This window comes from Otolemur garnettii, unplaced genomic scaffold (assembly GCF_000181295.1).
Source record: "Otolemur garnettii isolate 467f Iridium unplaced genomic scaffold, OtoGar3 scaffold00120, whole genome shotgun sequence".
In the NCBI taxonomy this organism is placed as follows: Eukaryota; Metazoa; Chordata; class Mammalia; order Primates; family Galagidae; genus Otolemur; species Otolemur garnettii.
The window spans coordinates 2104442-2121392 of NW_003852515.1; positions in this window are offsets into that span (position 1 = coordinate 2104442).

Here is a 16951-nt window from a genome sequence, read left to right on the forward strand (position 1 = left end):
AGCCTCTTTTTGCTGCTTATGACTTATCCATGTCCTAGAATAAATCATGTTTACCTTTTTATAACACATTATGCAAAAGCTTGGTGGCTTAAAACAATAGAAATTAATTCTTCACAGTCTGGAGGCCAGAAGTTTAAAATCAAGGTGTTGGCAGGGTTCTGGAGGCTCTGAAAGAGAAACCATTCCACGCATCTCTCCTGGCTTCTGGTTGTAGCTGTGTCACTCCTTGGCATTCCTTGATTAGTAGTTGTGTCACTCCTATTTCTGCCTCCCTCTTCACAAAACTCTGTCCTCTGTGTCTGTCTCAAATCTCCCTCTGCCATTCTCTTAATAAGAACTGTCACCCTAAATCTGGGATGATCTCATCTCCAAGATCCTTACTTAATTACATCTGCAAAGACCGTTTTTCCAAATGAGGTCACATTCACAGTTTCCAGGGTTAGCACATGGACATACCTTTTTGGGGGGGCCACCATTCAACCTACTTCATACTATATCTATGAAGAGAGAAGAATCAGACTCTGGGAATGATGGGGTGAACAATTAAAGAACACTATATTTACCTAAAGATTCTATCCAGTGAGAACACTGGAGCTTCACTGCCCACATAGTGTCATGGAACCATCAAAATTAATTTTCTAGGTACAATTAAACCTCTACCCAACGGGAAAATCTTCATCTACATGCAGAAGGACAGCCATTGGGATTTGCCCAGTTGCCTTTTTCAGGTATGTCAATAGAAGCCTGCTGACTATATTTGGGTAAAGAACAAGCAGGCGAGCCAGAAGTACCTTCATGCGGGTTGGGCCTGGGAGCCATGGTGGAATATTTTGAGAACCAGCTGTGGAAGATTTCAACAGTTAATAGGACCTGTTAGCCCCTAGCCCCTCAGTAACCCCACCAAAGCATCTGCTTTTCAGCAGGCATTTACCCTGCCGGAGGTGTATGTAATTAGAAATTTAGTTACTAAATAAAATAAATGGAAGGAATTGTATTTTTGATGTTTTTAGTTTTTATATGTATGGAGCGCTGGAAATTTACTACAATGGTGGATTATAGAAAAAAAAGAAATTCTGTTTACTGTCGTAGTGTGACTTGTGACTGGGAAAATAGCAGTGCTAATACCAGGCCAGTTAGTACTAAAGACTTGGAATTCCGTCCTAGTAGCTTTACCTAAAATGGTTTGCAGTGGTAAAGAAAAGCCGGAAGGATAGAAAGTTATGACAGTGATAAAACTTCCTACCAACTTGCATAGCAAGCTGCCCATCAAGATAGTGAGTACTGTATTACACAGATTTTTAAATCAAAATTCATTTGTTTCTTGAATCTCTAGACCCAAGATATCCTCCAAGTTAATTTCTACATGACTCCTTTCTGCATCTGTGGTTCCTATCACAGTGCCCATTTAGGTGATGTTTAATCATCAATATGCCAATTATTTAGTGTATTTCATCACTGCTCACCTTTTAAGATGTTAAAATTGATTTCCATAAAGACCAGAATATTGAGGAAACAGATGACATGATCTAAATGCTGGCTTGAGTGGGTACAGTCTCTTCATTATTCAGAAGAATTTCTTACTGTCTTGGTAAGAAAAGATGAGAATTAAGTACATGGTTTCAAAAAGAAAAATTTGTGGATATAACTTGGATCAATGTATTACTGCTTCAGAGCATGGGTCAACAAACTCAACCTATTTTTATATAGCCTGCAGACTAAAACGGTCATATATTTTTAAATGGTAGGGAAAAAGTCAAAAGAATAATATTTCATGACACATGAACGGTAAATGAAATTCAAATTTCAGGGTCCACAAATAAAGTTTTGTTGAAACATAGCTTGTCTCTGGATGCTTTTGCCTTACAAAGGTAGAGTCGAATAGTGGCAGAAACCTCATATGGCCCAGAAAGCCTTCAACATTTATTCTTTGGGCCTTTATCGAAACAGTTGGCCAACACTTCCTATAAAACCATGTTTGATAAAATTACTGATTTTTTAAACCTTAGTTTTGCATATTGAGAACTTGAATGTGTCCCCTCAGGCTCCAGTTTGACCCAAGAAATGTAGAGACATGTATCATAGCTGCCAGGCTTTCCCCTGTGTGCTGAGGGCAGTGTACATGTCCCTGTGAGTTGGGCAGGTACTCCATGGTACTCAGAAAATAGCCCATAACCAAATGGGGCAGGCAGCAAGCCACAGTCAGAACAGGTCACTGCCACCAGTACAAGGACTTTCAGTGCCACCAGTGCCAGGAATTATTTCTAAATTGCCTTGCATCTTTGCGATGTAACTTAAAGGGTCATGGTCCTAGAAAGAATCTTCTGGTTGCCCAGGTGCCCATACCTAGTTGTCAGATAATAGGAGAGTGAGGTAGATACTGATAATTTGCTGATTTTTTAAGTCATCCCTACCATAATGAAGCACAGATCAGTCTCCCCTAGATGAGAAGGCGTGCGAGGTAGCCAGAGAACAATTGTCAAACCTCTCCATTTTGTGATCTGTGGACCAGCAGCATCAGTGTCCTCTTGGAAGCATGTTAGACATGCAGACTCTCCAGACCTCCTGAATCAGAGTCTGCATTTTAACAAGATTCCCAGATGATTTGCTTGTGCATTAAAAATGGAGAGGCGATCCAAATGAAGTTCAAATTTGGCAGGATTTCAGGCAGTATTATGGAACAAAAGGAAATACTCAGGCAGTCTGGACACATATTTTTGGCCATAGGAGATTACCTATAAGCATAACACATCTCCCTAAGAACCTGCTCCTCTCTAGGTTGTATCTGCTTTTGCAGCTTCTTTCTTTTATAAACCCTCAGATTTAAAATCTCTGAAGTTATAACATTTCCCCTGGCAGTGTGTTGGGAGCATTAATGGTAAAAGTAAACAACAATGACCACCTAGATGTGTGGGGTTTTAAGTAATGGCTTGCCTGTGTGAGTTACAGGGCCAAAAGTTATTTTATAAAGGCCAAAGGTGAGTTATTGACCTAACTTAAATTCAAAGGTGGAAGCTTAATATGAATCCAGTCACACTTGGATTCAAATCTAAAATCTGCCCCTTAGTTTGTGATTTTTATATAACTTACCTTCCTGAGCCCAAATTTGGTCATCCATAAAATGGGCTTAATAATGTTGAGTATGAGAGAGAATCTATGTAAAAGCATACTGTAGTGCTCAGTAAGAACTATGTACTCTGTTAATTATAGCTATCATTTATTTTAATTTGCTACATTAGGGGCCTATAATACTTTGTGCTTTGGTTAAGCAAAGTGTTACACCTTATCAACTCATTTTGCAATAGGATTGAAGACTTGAGGGGTAGGGAGTTGATAAATTTTTTTTGTGATTCAGCTGTCTGAACTAGAATAGGTTAAAAGAGACTCCTAGCCATAGGATTGTTGTAACCACTAATGCTGAATGATCTGTGTTGAGCTTTAGAATTACAGATTCTTAGACATTTATCCTCTGTTTTTGTCTCCAGTTTCTGTACTTGGGGTATATTGTTTACTATTAGGTCAATTTTTTGATAAATTGCAGTCATGAATGTTAAAAAGGAAAAAAAAAGTATACATTTGGAGAAACTGCTGACTGCATTAGGGATATTCTTTAAGTATGGGATGACGATGACTTACAGAATATTGCCAGTACTGATAGCCCACAATAGAAAAATCTCAACAGAATCTTTCATACGACAGAAATGATTACTCTAAGTTACCATAAACCTTCTAAAATTTACTTCTAACAGTCTTAAGTAGGAAAGATATACAGATCTCTTCAAGCCCAGGGCAGTGGTTGGTATCTTAAGCAAGTGCTAGCTCTGATTATTTCCCCACTTTCCTTTAAAAATAGATCACCTTATAAAATTGATTCCAAAAAGTGTGAATTGAAATTATTTCCATAGCTAAACTATTTGGCCACAATGCCCCTGAAGTTATTAAAATAAATTTTTTATTGAAATGCAAGATAGGTTTTCCAGTTAATTTTTATTGCCTTGTAAATTAAAGAACACAGCTAAGAAGTAGAAAACCAGCTAATAAAGATTAAACAAATTGTTAATAAATGAACTAAATACATAGAGTCCTTAAACCATATCTTTGTTAACAGTGAGGCAACTTTATCCTCAGTTGATTATCTAATACATTTCACCCATGTAACACTTGTATCAAAGGCACCTCTAACATGAATTACCTAAGTTTAGGTTGAATCTAAATGTAGAATAATAGCTGAAAAATAATTTCAGCCTTTGAAGCACATGGCTATAATGTATAATATAAAGAAAAAAAATATTAATACTAGCCAGGCAATATTATTGTGTATTTATTATTGGCCAATCAGTATAGACACCCTATCAAAAATTGAGTTTGTGGGGTTTTTTTTTCTTTTTCCTTTCTTTTTTCTTTTTTTGAGACAGAGTCTCAAGCTGTTGCCCTTAGTAGAGTGCTGTGGCATCACAGCTCACAGCAACCTCAAACTCTTAGGCTTAAGCAATTCTCCTGCCTCAGCCTCCTGAATAGCTGGGACTACAGGCACCTGCCACAACGCCCAGCTGTATTTTTGCTGCAGTTTGGCTGAGGCCAGGTTTGAACCTGCCATCCTTGGTGTATGGGGCCTGCATCCTACCCACTGAGCCACAGGTGCTGCCCTGCTTTTCTTTTTCATTATCAGAAATGAATAATTAACATTTCTGTTGTGTGAAATTATTCTTAAAATATATTTGTTGTCAGGCGGCGCCTATGGCTCCAAAAGGGTAGGACGCCGGTCCCACATGCTGGAGGTGGCAGGTTCAAACCCAGCCCTGACCAAAAATGGCCAAAAAAAAAGTAAATACATATATATATATAGTCATTGTACAAACTTCTGCGTAAGAAAATCCTGCCATGGAAGTTTATATATTGAATTATAAACTTCTATAGTAGAGAGTATTTTATAGTAATTTACATTATATAATTTTACATATATTTATAAGTTTATAAATCTTACAAACTTCTATATGAGAGTATTTTGTAACGTCATATATGATCTTACATTTAAATTTAAGAGACTTGTTTCTTACCAAGAAGTAAGTTTACATAGTGACAATAAATATGATGTATAAGACAGTATTTTCTCTGCCTTCATCATTAACTAGGGAGATAAAGCAGTCCCTTTCCCGCTGCTGACCACATCTCCACATTCACTGCAGGGGGTTTGAGAGGGGCAGATGGAAGTGTTTCTCTCTCCTCATGTCTGTTTCTCCTTGGGGATGGAATTTCCCTCCTGTATCTCAGGAATTTTGCACCCTTAATGGTCCCCTCTCTCTCTTGTATCTTTCCTTCATAATTCCACTTCTTCAGCGCTGCCCTCTGTTTCCACTCACCCACTTCTCCACCCTCAGCGCTCAATCCAGTGTCATCTGTCACCCAGCCTACTATTTCACTGGCTTTTCTCTCAGTGGGGTCTGGCCTTGTCACTCACCGGCTGACTCCTGGCAACAGTCTCACTGTATTTATTCATCCTTCCTTTGGGAACTTTCATCTGCCCTCGGCCTCTCTGAGTCCACCGCTCATACCTCTTTGGTGACAGCTGCCTAGGCTCCTTTACAAGCCTCTCTTGTGTTGTCACTGCAGCCCACTGAGTGCTCCTAAGGAGTGTCTCCTTGTCCTTTTTTTATTCTCATTGGATGTGCACAGGCCAGGCAATCTCAGCTACCTCTGTGATTTTAGTACTATCAAATGGAGTCTCCTCCTTCTGAGCCCCAGACCGGGAAGTCACTGTTGACCATTCCCTCCTCTGTGAAGTACTCTTTTTTGTCTTCACTGATTTCAGAATGTCTTAGTTTTCCTCCTATGTTCTTTGGCAAATGTTTCTCAGACTTCTGAAATCTGTCACTCTCCTCCTGAAAACATTTCAGTTACTTGAATTTAGCATGAATTATAAATTTCATGGTTCCCTGGCTCCTACCTTGCACTAGCTCTGGCTGTCCTCATCTTACTCTCTAATTTCGTTGAATATGCTTCTCTATTTTGCTCCTGGACAAAAACATACAACTATATGACCTGAAGGTAATTCTAATTTATGAACACTAGCCTCTGCTGGTCTAAAAAGTTACTCTACATATCTTTTGCTCTGCAGATCTTCAGTATTGTCACCACTCCTCTTTCTTCAGCCAGTTGACTTTGCCACCCTTTCACAGGGGGGGAAATGCACCTAGCATGCTAGAACTTTCTGAGCCTCTGCCTTAACTCTTTGAAATGTACCCCTTTAGGAACCTATACTTTCTTCTCTTTTTCAGGGGAAGAAGTTTGCTTCCAAACTCAGCCTGATCCAGTTTCTTATTTGTTTTTAACTTCTCTGTTGATACTGGCTTTTACCTCAAGTGGTTCTCATCCAGTGTTACAACCTTTATACTCTGTGGGGACAAAAACAGCCCTTGACCCCACATTTCCTTCTAACTACTGACCTAACTCTATTTCCTTCAGATTCAAGCTTCTTAGAAGAGTAACCTGTAATTGGCTATCCCTACTTCCTTATGCCTGTTTGATAACTCAACCCACTATAAATAGCTTCTGTTCTTGATGCAGTAATTCCTGCTAAGGTTACTGATAAGCTTCATGTTTGCCAAAGGCAATGGATAATTTTTTATCTTTATCGTACTTGGTGCCTTTGTGGTATTAGACACTGCTGACCAACCCATCAGGGAACTTTTTCCTCCTTTGATTTATATGACACTACTTCTCCTGGGTATTTCTCTCTTCCTAGCTTTTTCCTTGTAGCCTCTTCGGAAGCTCCTCTTTTCTGATTTATTCATTTAAAAAATATTTATTGAGCCAGACCCTGGAGTAAGTAGGATATAATCCCTCACCTCATGGAGTTTACAGGATGTAAGAAAAGAGAGACAATCAACTACACAAATCACTAAGTATTTACACTTTCTGGTAAGTGCTGTGAGAGCAGGTGCATTAGGAGTCTGATCTACTCTTTATTTATTTATTTTTAAGAGACTTGATCTCCCTCTTATCACTGAGGCTAGAGTACAGTGGTACAGTCATAGTTCAGCTTTGAATTTCTGGGCTCAAGTCATCCTCCCTGTTCAACCTGCACAGTAGCTGGGACTGTGGGCACACACCACCATGCCCAGTTAATTTTTATTATCTTTGTAAAGAAACGTTCTTGTTATGTTGCCCAGGCTTGTCTTCTTGCCTTGGCATCCCAAAGTGCCAGGATTACAAACATGTGCCACCACCCCCAGCCTTATCTAGTTTTTTTTGGTGTTTTGTTTTGTGACAGAGTCTCACTCCGTCACCCAGGTTAGAGTACTGTGGCGTCATCCTATTCACCACAACCTCAGACTCTAGGTTCAAGCTATCCTCCTGCTCCAGCCTTCCAAGTAGCTGTGACCATAGGCATCTGTCACAACACCTGCCTAATTTTTCTATTTTTTAGTGGAGAGAAGGTCTCACTTGTGCTCAGGCTGTTCTCCAACTCCTGGCTTCAGGCAATCCAGCCTCAGCCTCTGAAAGTTCTTGCATTATAGGCATGACCCACCTCACCCAGCCCTGATCTAGTCTTAATGCTAACGAACCCTTGATATGTGAAGCATGTGTAGGAGTCATCCATCATACTGTACTACCTTTCCTACTTTTTTTGGAGTATGAGATTTTGGTGAATGAATACACATTCATCTTAGTCATACTCTTAATCATTTAATAATTGTCAGTCACATATCCTTTTATGATCTGCTGTTTCTAAGTGAAGGTATTTTTAGCTTTTTAATATACAGTCTCCTTCTCAGTTCCCTATTAGTAGTTATGTAGACTTGGGCTTAAATACGTTTTTGTAAATCTTCAGTTTAATTATGTTTTAGTTGAGCAGCAGCAGCACAGAATTCCAGGTGCCCCATGTCTTTTAAACTGAATTCCATCCACTTTCTTAAAAACTGGATTTCCCCATGTGGCTATCTAAATTTAGATCTCATGTGTTAGAGCAGCCACCCTACTATAAACACATCTGTGAACACTCCGTTTTGATATGCCACATTGTCGAAGAGGTGTAGATAGAGTACACAGTTGGTTTAAGTCTGGCCTCCATTACTTCATAGTTTTGACAGGTTATTTAAATTAAATTTAATGCTCCAAGAGGCTCACCTAGTAAACCAGCATTGAAACTCAGCAGTCAGAGGGGCATTGGGTGTTTAACCTGTATAGTAGTCTAATGTCTTGAAAAGACCCATTGTCAATGGAGAGGGAGCAGGTTCTCCCTCGGTGTGCTTCCCTGGCCATGGTAGAGGCACTGGCAGCAGCCAGCCATGGAGTGAGGCAAGTGCCTAATCTAGGCTGATCGGAATGATAAGTACATCTCCACTGAGGGTGATTTTGCCCTCCACCAGAGTCCCAGAGACATTTAGCGGCGTATAGAGCATTCATTCATTCAGCACATTTAGAACACTTAACCATGAGCCATGTGCCAGGGTTAACCTTCAAATTTGGTCCTTGCCCTCAAGGAGATTATAATCCAGTCTGTTTTCTTAGTTCCTCAAATTTTACCATTCATAGGAATCATTTGGAGGCTTGGTAAAAAAAAAAAAAAAAAAAACATTGCTGGGTCCTACTCCGAGAGTTTTTGACTTAGTAGGTCTGGTATGGAGTCCAAGAATTTGTATAACCTCCAAGTTCCCAAGTAGTGCTGAGGAACCTGGTCCCAGAGGTTTAAAGTCATTGTTCTTGAGAATAAAGAAAAGAAAGCTGCTTGATGAGCCCATTGCTCAGAAAGTAGAGTGCCGGCCACATACACTGAGGGTGGTAGGTTTGAGCCCAGCCTGGGCCAGCTAAACAACAACAACTGCAACAACAACAAAAAAATAGCTGGGCGTTGTGGTGGGTGCCTGTAGTCTCAGCTACTTGGGAGGTTGAGGCAAGAGAATAGCTTAAGCCCAAGACTTTAAGGTTGCTGTGAGCTATGATGCCATAGCACTCTATCAATGGCGACATAGTGAGACCCTGTCTCAAAAAAAAAAAAAAAGGAAGCTGTTGTAGTTTTGTTTTTAGTTTTTGTTTTGGTTTTTTTTTTTTTTTTTCTCATTTTGCTCATTTACTCATTTTGCCCAGGGTAGAGTGCCATGCATGGCATCATAGCTCACTGCAACTTCAAACTCCTCGGTGGCTCAAGCGATCCTCTTCCCTCAGCCTCCTGAGTAGCTGGAACTACAGGGTGGTGCCACCAGGCTCAACTTGTTTTTCTATTTTTAGTAGAGATGGGGCCCTGCTCTTCCTCAGGCTGGTCTCAAATTGCTGAGACCAATTGCTCAAATCCTCCTGCATCAGTCTCCCTGAGTGCAAGGATTATAGGCATGAGCCACCGCACCCAGCCAAGCTCCTGTAGTTTTGAAAATCAACATTTACAGTATTTGTGGGACACTGGGGAGATTGAATCTTATGTTGTCAAAATGTCTTTGGAAAAAGGGATATTTCACAGCCTTTGCTATTAGACACAGACTTACTGATAACTAGTATTAGTGCTGAAAGCACAGCCATTTTGATTCATATTTCTCTAAAGCCACCAAGGTTGAACATTTTTTCATCTTAAAAAAGAAAGGTATGTCTACTTTTTACATAAATTATGTTTCCATTATTTTTAAAAAATTTTTTCCACTGAGGTCTTGGTGAGCAAATGGTTTTAAACTCTATAATTTTGGCTAAGAATGAGATGCAAGATATAGAAACTAGTTCTTAAAATCCAGCAATGTTCACTTTTGCCAAGTGAACATAAACTGAATTGCATCAAATTATGAAGAACAGAGTATCTAGAATTCTTGTGTTGTTTTTTTTTTTAAATTTTTACCTTTCCATTGAAAGATGTAAGTAGGCAATCAAGGTAGCACATCTCAAAGTAGCAAGGGTTAAATTTCCGGACTACCACAAAGGAGAATTGACAAGAAAAGCTTTCTGTTCTATATCTGCCTGGGAGAGCTCCAAGGGAAACACAAGAAGCAGCAACTCAAATCCTGTTCTCTTCATTATCCTTTTTTTAATAGCTCATGCATAGGCTTAGTTTTTGGAAGTTTGTATGATGCTAATTTAGGTATATATGTCATTACAATTTTAGCATGGATCCTTCTCAGGCATATACAAGATATGCCAGACATGTGAAAAAAGGAGGGAGCTGAGCACAGGAACCACAGGGGCACTGCATAGCTGTTCTAGAATCAAAGACCAGGGTAGCATACTAAAGTGATAGACTTGAGGTTCAAGTTCGTCCTGTTTCCTATCTTACTCTCTCCCCAGTGTCCCCTGCTCTTTCTGTTAACTCTATTCTATGTAACTTCCTAGGTTAGAACTAGAACCATTAGGTACAAGGCTAAAAAGTGGCAGAGTTGGACTGGGTTTAAGAATAGGGTAATAGCCAAACTGCAACAAAAAAATAGCCGGGCATTGTGGCGGGTGCCTGTATTTCAAGCTACTCAGGAGGCTGAGGCAGGAGAATTACCTAAGCCCAGGAGTTGGAGGTTGCTGTGAGCTGTGATGCCATGGCACTCTACCAAGGGCGATAAAGTGAGACTCTGTCTCTAAAAAAAAGAATAGAGCAATAATTAGCTTTGTTATAGTTAATGAAATAATTTGTCTTGACCTAAAGAAGTTTTTATAAAAGCTGGTTGTTGGTGAAGTAGGATGGATGTTTAGAGGATTGGGTTAAATGACCCTCGATGCCCTTTTTTCTCTAAGGAAAATCTATTAAATCTAGGATCCTTTGATCAACATTTATCAGATCCCAGCTATGGTGAGACCACTGTGCGAGGCACTGGGCATGGTCTTGCCTCTCAAGAGGCTTGCTCCCTAACTGAGGCTAGAGAGACAGACACAAAAAGTAAGTAAGGCAAAGGAATACAGATAAAGCATTTTTTTCAGCTCTGGAACCGCTATTGGTTATCACTATGATTACATGTACGGTTGAATTCTCATCAGTTACATTATTTATACTTATGTGCAGCAATTTTTAATAGCATTGAGAGATGACATATTTCTATACAAATACTACTATATATAAAAATAAAGCTGAAAACATGGAAAAGGAACCCTAAAATCTAGAATTGAGTGCAAATTATATTAGACTACAAAAACATATTACACAATTATCACTCTTTAAAAATATTTATTTAAAATCTTAAGAGTTATGATGTTAGCAAAACATTAGCATAAGAAGTCATGTGTTTTTCATTTGTTGTGTAAGTAAATTAAGTTAATTTCGTGTCTTAAGGATTCAGTAACTTGTTTTAATGAATTCTGTCTTTGAAGATAATGCTGGTGTCTCTTGCTTGCTGACAGCTGTGGCACCAGCTTCCGAAAGCTGCTTTCTCTGAGGTCTGTAGCTCTTTGACATTTCTCCCATTGAGAAAGCAGTACTTTTCTTTTACATAATTCTTATTTCCTACTAAGTATATCAGTAACCTGGAATATCTTGTTAAAATCCATACAGATTAATAGTTCAAGCATAATAGTCCTTATGCATTCCTTTGTGACTTTAGAGGTTAGGGTAAGGAATAGAAGTTTTTGAATAAAGACTGCTTTTGAGGTCTAGAAGATTTGGACATTTGGGGTACAAATGAAACAATGTATTCTGTTAAGTTGTGGTGTCTAAACTAGTTTTCTTGAGTTTCTCATTCACAGCTTGAGAATTTCTTCCTACAATTTAGATTTAATCTCTAAGAGAAATGTGGTTTATGGTTTTCTAAATTTCGGATGATTATTTAAAAAAATAATTCTAGGCATTGTTTATTCTATGAATTAATGTAATATTCAATGCATTAGTTAGAACTTCAGTTGCTAGTAAAAGCAACTAACTAAAAATTAGCCGATGGCTCAGCGCCTGTGGCTCAAGTGGCTAAGGCGCCAGCCACATACACCTAAGGTGGCGGGTTCAAATCCAGCCTGGGCCTGCCAAACAACAATGATGGCTGCAACCAAAAAATAGCCAGGCGTTGTGGTAGGTGCCTGTGGTCCCAGCTACTTGGGAGGCTGAGGCAAGAGACTCGCCTGAGCCCAGGAGTTGGAGGTTGCTGTGAGCTATGATGCCATGGCACTTTACCCAGGGAAATAGCTTGAGGCTCTGTCTCAAAAAAAAAATAAAAATAAAAATTAGCTGATGCAAAAAAGGGATGTAGGTGGAAGAATGCAGCTAGGCCTGCAAAGGAAATGGACTCTGGAACCAGAAGCCATCATACTCCAAGAAATTCTTTGTCCTTGTGCCCTCTGTCTCTTGTCTCTGTTTCTTCTTCGTGAAGTACTATGCTTCATTTTTGTTTCTTTCTGTAGACCAGATTTTTGTGCTGCTTCATTCATGTGGCCAAATGTGGCCTCTACACAGATCCTGGATATACATTTTATAGCTAAAAGCATGTGAGAAATTAACTGCCTTTTCTTCTCAAGAGAAAGAATCTATTCATAGTGCAATTAGCTGTGGTTAAGAGGGGGTGGATCACAAAACCTAGTAAAGATATGAGCACATGAACCCACCCACAGGAATCTGAAGGAAGGGACAGTAAATTTTAAGACAAATGGAAAGAGTGAGGTCTCTCCTAAGCTGGACAGACCCAACGTGGTTTGTTACAGTCTTTATATTCTGTTACAGACTTTATATTCTGTGTGTGTACATATACTGTAAATACATCTAAAAAGAGAAAGAATTTCTTATTGCCGTAATCCTACAAAGTATTATCCTCATTATAAAGTGAGGGAAGTGAGGTAAGAGACATTAAACTACCTGCCCAAAGTCATGATTAGTGAATGGACAGACTTAGATTCAAATTCAGATCCATCTGGCTCCCAAGACCGTGGTCTTTTTATATTACCACACTGTCTTGGTCTGGACTCTCCTAAAAGCAAAGCCTGTACCAAAGACTTGGATGTTGGGAGTTTTGAGTAACATGACACCAAGGAACAGACTGTGAGAGGTGGAAGAATGGCCTCAAGAAGGAGGGAAAGCCAATCCAAGGATTAGCTTTTTTAAACTGGGAGCTATTACGAATATCTGCTACTTAATCCTCTGGGAATTCTTATAAAATGCATCTCAGAATTGGCCAACCTAGAATCAAAAAAGGGAAAGCATTTTTTTCTATGAGCTCTTGCCCCTCAGTGGTCAAGAGTGACTTACAAGGCCTTCACTACTCCTCTACCTTCCCCCATCCCCATTTCCACATGGTACATGCCCAAGTGGCAGAGGCTTCCCAGGGGAATCCTGTGTCAGCATCAATGTAGCCTTGAGGCCAGAAATAAGGTACACATCATAGACCACAGTAAGATACTGACAGGTGCATGTGCACAAGGATACCTGGCTGGGCACAATAGCAGTGCTTGAAATAAGAGGCAAAGTTTAAAACACACCTGGAATGTTCTGAGACACACATTACCTAATTATAGTGAGAATAGAATGAGAATCTTGAATATCACCATTCATTCATTTATTCATTCAGTCATCATCTAGTGCCAGGTAGTACATGAAGTGCTAGGGAATTAAGATAAGTCTAGTTGAGTTTCAGATACTACAGAAAAGGAAATAGACAATGTGATTGTGTGTTAGAAGATTTTCAAGAGAAGTATACAAAAGTAGTGAAAAAAAATGTAGAAGAGAGAAAACCAATGCATTTTACGTGTGTGTATATATGTTGAAAGGTCATGTGTTTTTCTAAAGTTTAGCATTGAGAGAAAATACTAATACAAAACAAGTGAGGATAAATGTGAGTATCGACTGCATCTTCAAATTAAATTTTAGTATTTCAATACTCAACTTCCCGAGTGTGGTCATTGTGGTTCTGCAAGAGACTATCCTATTTTTACGAGGTACATGCTGAAGAATATAAGAATAAAGTATAATGCCTGGAACTTACTCTGGAGTGATCCAGCGAAGTACATAGGTGTGTGTGGCAGGAAAGAGCAAATGAACACAAATACGCAAAATATTAACAACTGGTGAATATAAGTGAAGGACACATAGGTATCTTAAAACCTTTTAAATTTTTCTGGCTCGGCACCTGTGCCTCAAGTTGCTAAGGCTCCAGCCACATACACCTAAGGTGGTGGGTTCAAATCCAGCCCGGGCCTGCCAAACAACAATGATGGCTGCAACCAAAAAATAGCCAGGTGTTGTGGCAGGTGCCTGTAGTCCCAGCTACTTGGGAGGCTGAGGCAGGAGACTCGCTTGAGCCCAGGAGTTGGAGGTTGCTGTGAGCCATGATACCACGGCATTCTACCCAGGGCAACAGCTTAAGGCTCTGTCTCAAAAAAAAAAAAAAAACTTTTAAATTTTTCTAAAATAAAAAAGGGAGAGAAAATAAATTGAAGTTCATGGGCAGGAGTTGAGGAGACTCAGCCTGTGATGAGCTTTTGACAGGGACACCAAGGTATGAGGATGCTTGTGTGTGTGGGGGGGGGGTTTCGAAAGTGCAGTGTCAGGTATGACCGAACCACAGAATGCTCATGGTAAAGCTGCAACAACAGTGAGACCAGAGAAGGCAGTGGGTTGTGCAAGAGTGTTTGGGCTGCAGCCTGAAGGCTTCAGGGACTTCAAGGATTTCGTCTATCTTTTGCTTTTTGGGTGATCACATTAGCAGTAGTTAAAACAAGGATGGATTGGAAAGGGTCAAAACTATGGCAGAAAAATTAGTTCCTATGTTATTACAATAGGTGAGATGACAAATTCTGTAGGCCTAAAGGAATATGATGCTGAAGAAAATATAAAGACAATTTTGAAATTACACAGGGCAGAAGAATCAACAGGACTTGGCCATCAGTTACAAACACTCAGTATGTTCCCGTGAAGACTGACTTGGTTCAGTTTCGTATGGTGAGTCTCTTACACTCCCCAAAAAGAAAGACTTATGGAGGGTTAAGATTAGTTATGAACTTCTTTAGCCATGAACTAATAAATTAAGAGCATTGATTTATACATCAAGGATTTATTTATTTTTTATCACCATGTCTGGTCCTGTTTGCAATATTCAATAAAAGTTTTACAATTATGTTTAGAAATCATGAAAGTAAATGGTAAATACTTTCTTCAGTTGCTGATAGTCAGGGAAAATATGTTATATATATGTTTGCTTCCTGAGAGCTAAGCACTTGGGGAACATCTGTCTCCTAGCACCTGTTGGATGAACACATACCAGGGTAGTGCCATTTAAAGGATCTTCACTTTTTATAAGCTATTAGATCTATCTAGAATCAGTTTTGTTTTCCTCTAGATAACTGCCTCAGTTTAGAAAGTACACATATTTTGGCTCGGAGCCTGTGGCTCAAGCGGCTAAGGCTCCAGCCACATACACCTAAGGTGGCGGGTTCGAATCCCCAGCCCGGGCCCACCAAACAACAATCATGGCTGCAACTAAAAAATGGCCGGGCATTGTGGCGGGTGCCTGTGGTCCCAGCTACTTGGGAGGCTGAGGCAGGAGACTCGCTTGAGCCCAGAAGTTGGAGGTTGCTATGAGCTGTGATGCCATGGCACTCTACGCAGGGGGATAGCTTGAGGCTCTGTCTCAAAAAAAAAAAAAAAGAAAGAAAAAGAAAGTACACATATTTCTACTTCTTAGTAAATTTATTACATGAAAAGTGAATTTAAAAAACTTGCAAAGTAGGAAACATTTGTATTTCATACAACATGAATTTTCAAATGCAAAAATTTCCTCTCAGGAGTGATTCTTAGGCTCAGGAGCAGGAATGGCAGAACAAATACAGTGCTGAAGCCAAGCTCACTTAGACATTGCAGACACTCAAGGCAAAAGAGGTGTCCTGAATGTGTCATCAGAGGGTGCCTTAAGCATAGGAGCAGTTGCTCTGGTGGATGGTGAGCTATGAAGGCAGTGAATGATAGGTCATTACAGAGGGAATGCATGTATCAGGAAACTATGATCAGGACTCAATTTAAATTCTATGTAAAGCCTTCCTTGACATCCTTCCACCTGTTGCAGAGCCCATGTGCTCTCATTCCACTTGGCTATTAGCACTGATCATGTTGATTTAATAGCTTCTAATTGTTGGCTTTCCTCCTTGGACTTTAGGTAATCCCTATAAAAGCCGCCCTCCTTTGTGTTCCTAGCATTTGGCTTGATGCCTATCACAAAGTCAGTGCTCCATAGTTTCTACATATATGAATGAACAAATGGACAAATGAACATAACATACATGACTACCTAAAAGGATATCATAGCCCTCAGTAGTCATAACAGTGCTAGTATTAATGCTTTTCTTTGTAATGAGTTTCAGTGTAATGTTTTTAAAGAAAACATGGGTTTTTAAAAATAATACACATATTCCAGAGTCTTTCTAGTGAATATGAATATTATTTGTAAAGTAATCTAAGCTCAGATACTTTAAGAATTAGTGTTTATTACCAAGGTATCATTTTAGGATCTGCCAGATACTGGGATGTTGTCCCAATCTGGTCAGACTTTTCTCTGATTCTTTCAATTCCAGTGAAGCTAAAATTTCAGTACACCAAGAGATAAAGCAGCCAAAAGGAGCTCACTTTATTCCTTTATGCACTATCTGGGACAATGTTAATAGAGACTGCTTCCTGCTCTCTGCACAATGCCCTTTGTTGTCCAAGGCCAGAACTTCCAAGACAGTGTGGTTCATTTGGTCCTAGGAGCAGACATGGAAAGGCTAGCCCACAGTCCTCACAGCTGTTCTATAGACAGCTGCTTTGAAGCATGGAGAGATGTTCTGGTTCTGTCTTTTTCTTTCTTTCTTTTTTTTTTTTTTTGTTTTTGAGATAGAGTCTCACTTTGTCACCTTTGGTAGAGTGTCATGGGCCACAGTGTCATAGCTCACAGCAACCTCAAACTCTTGGGCTCACATGATTCTCTTGCCTCAGCCTCCTGAGTAGCTGGGATTACAGGCATCTGCCACAATGCCCAACTATTTTTAGAGATGAGTTCTTGCTCTAGCTCAGGCTTGGCTTGAACTCCTGAGCTCAAGCAATCCACCT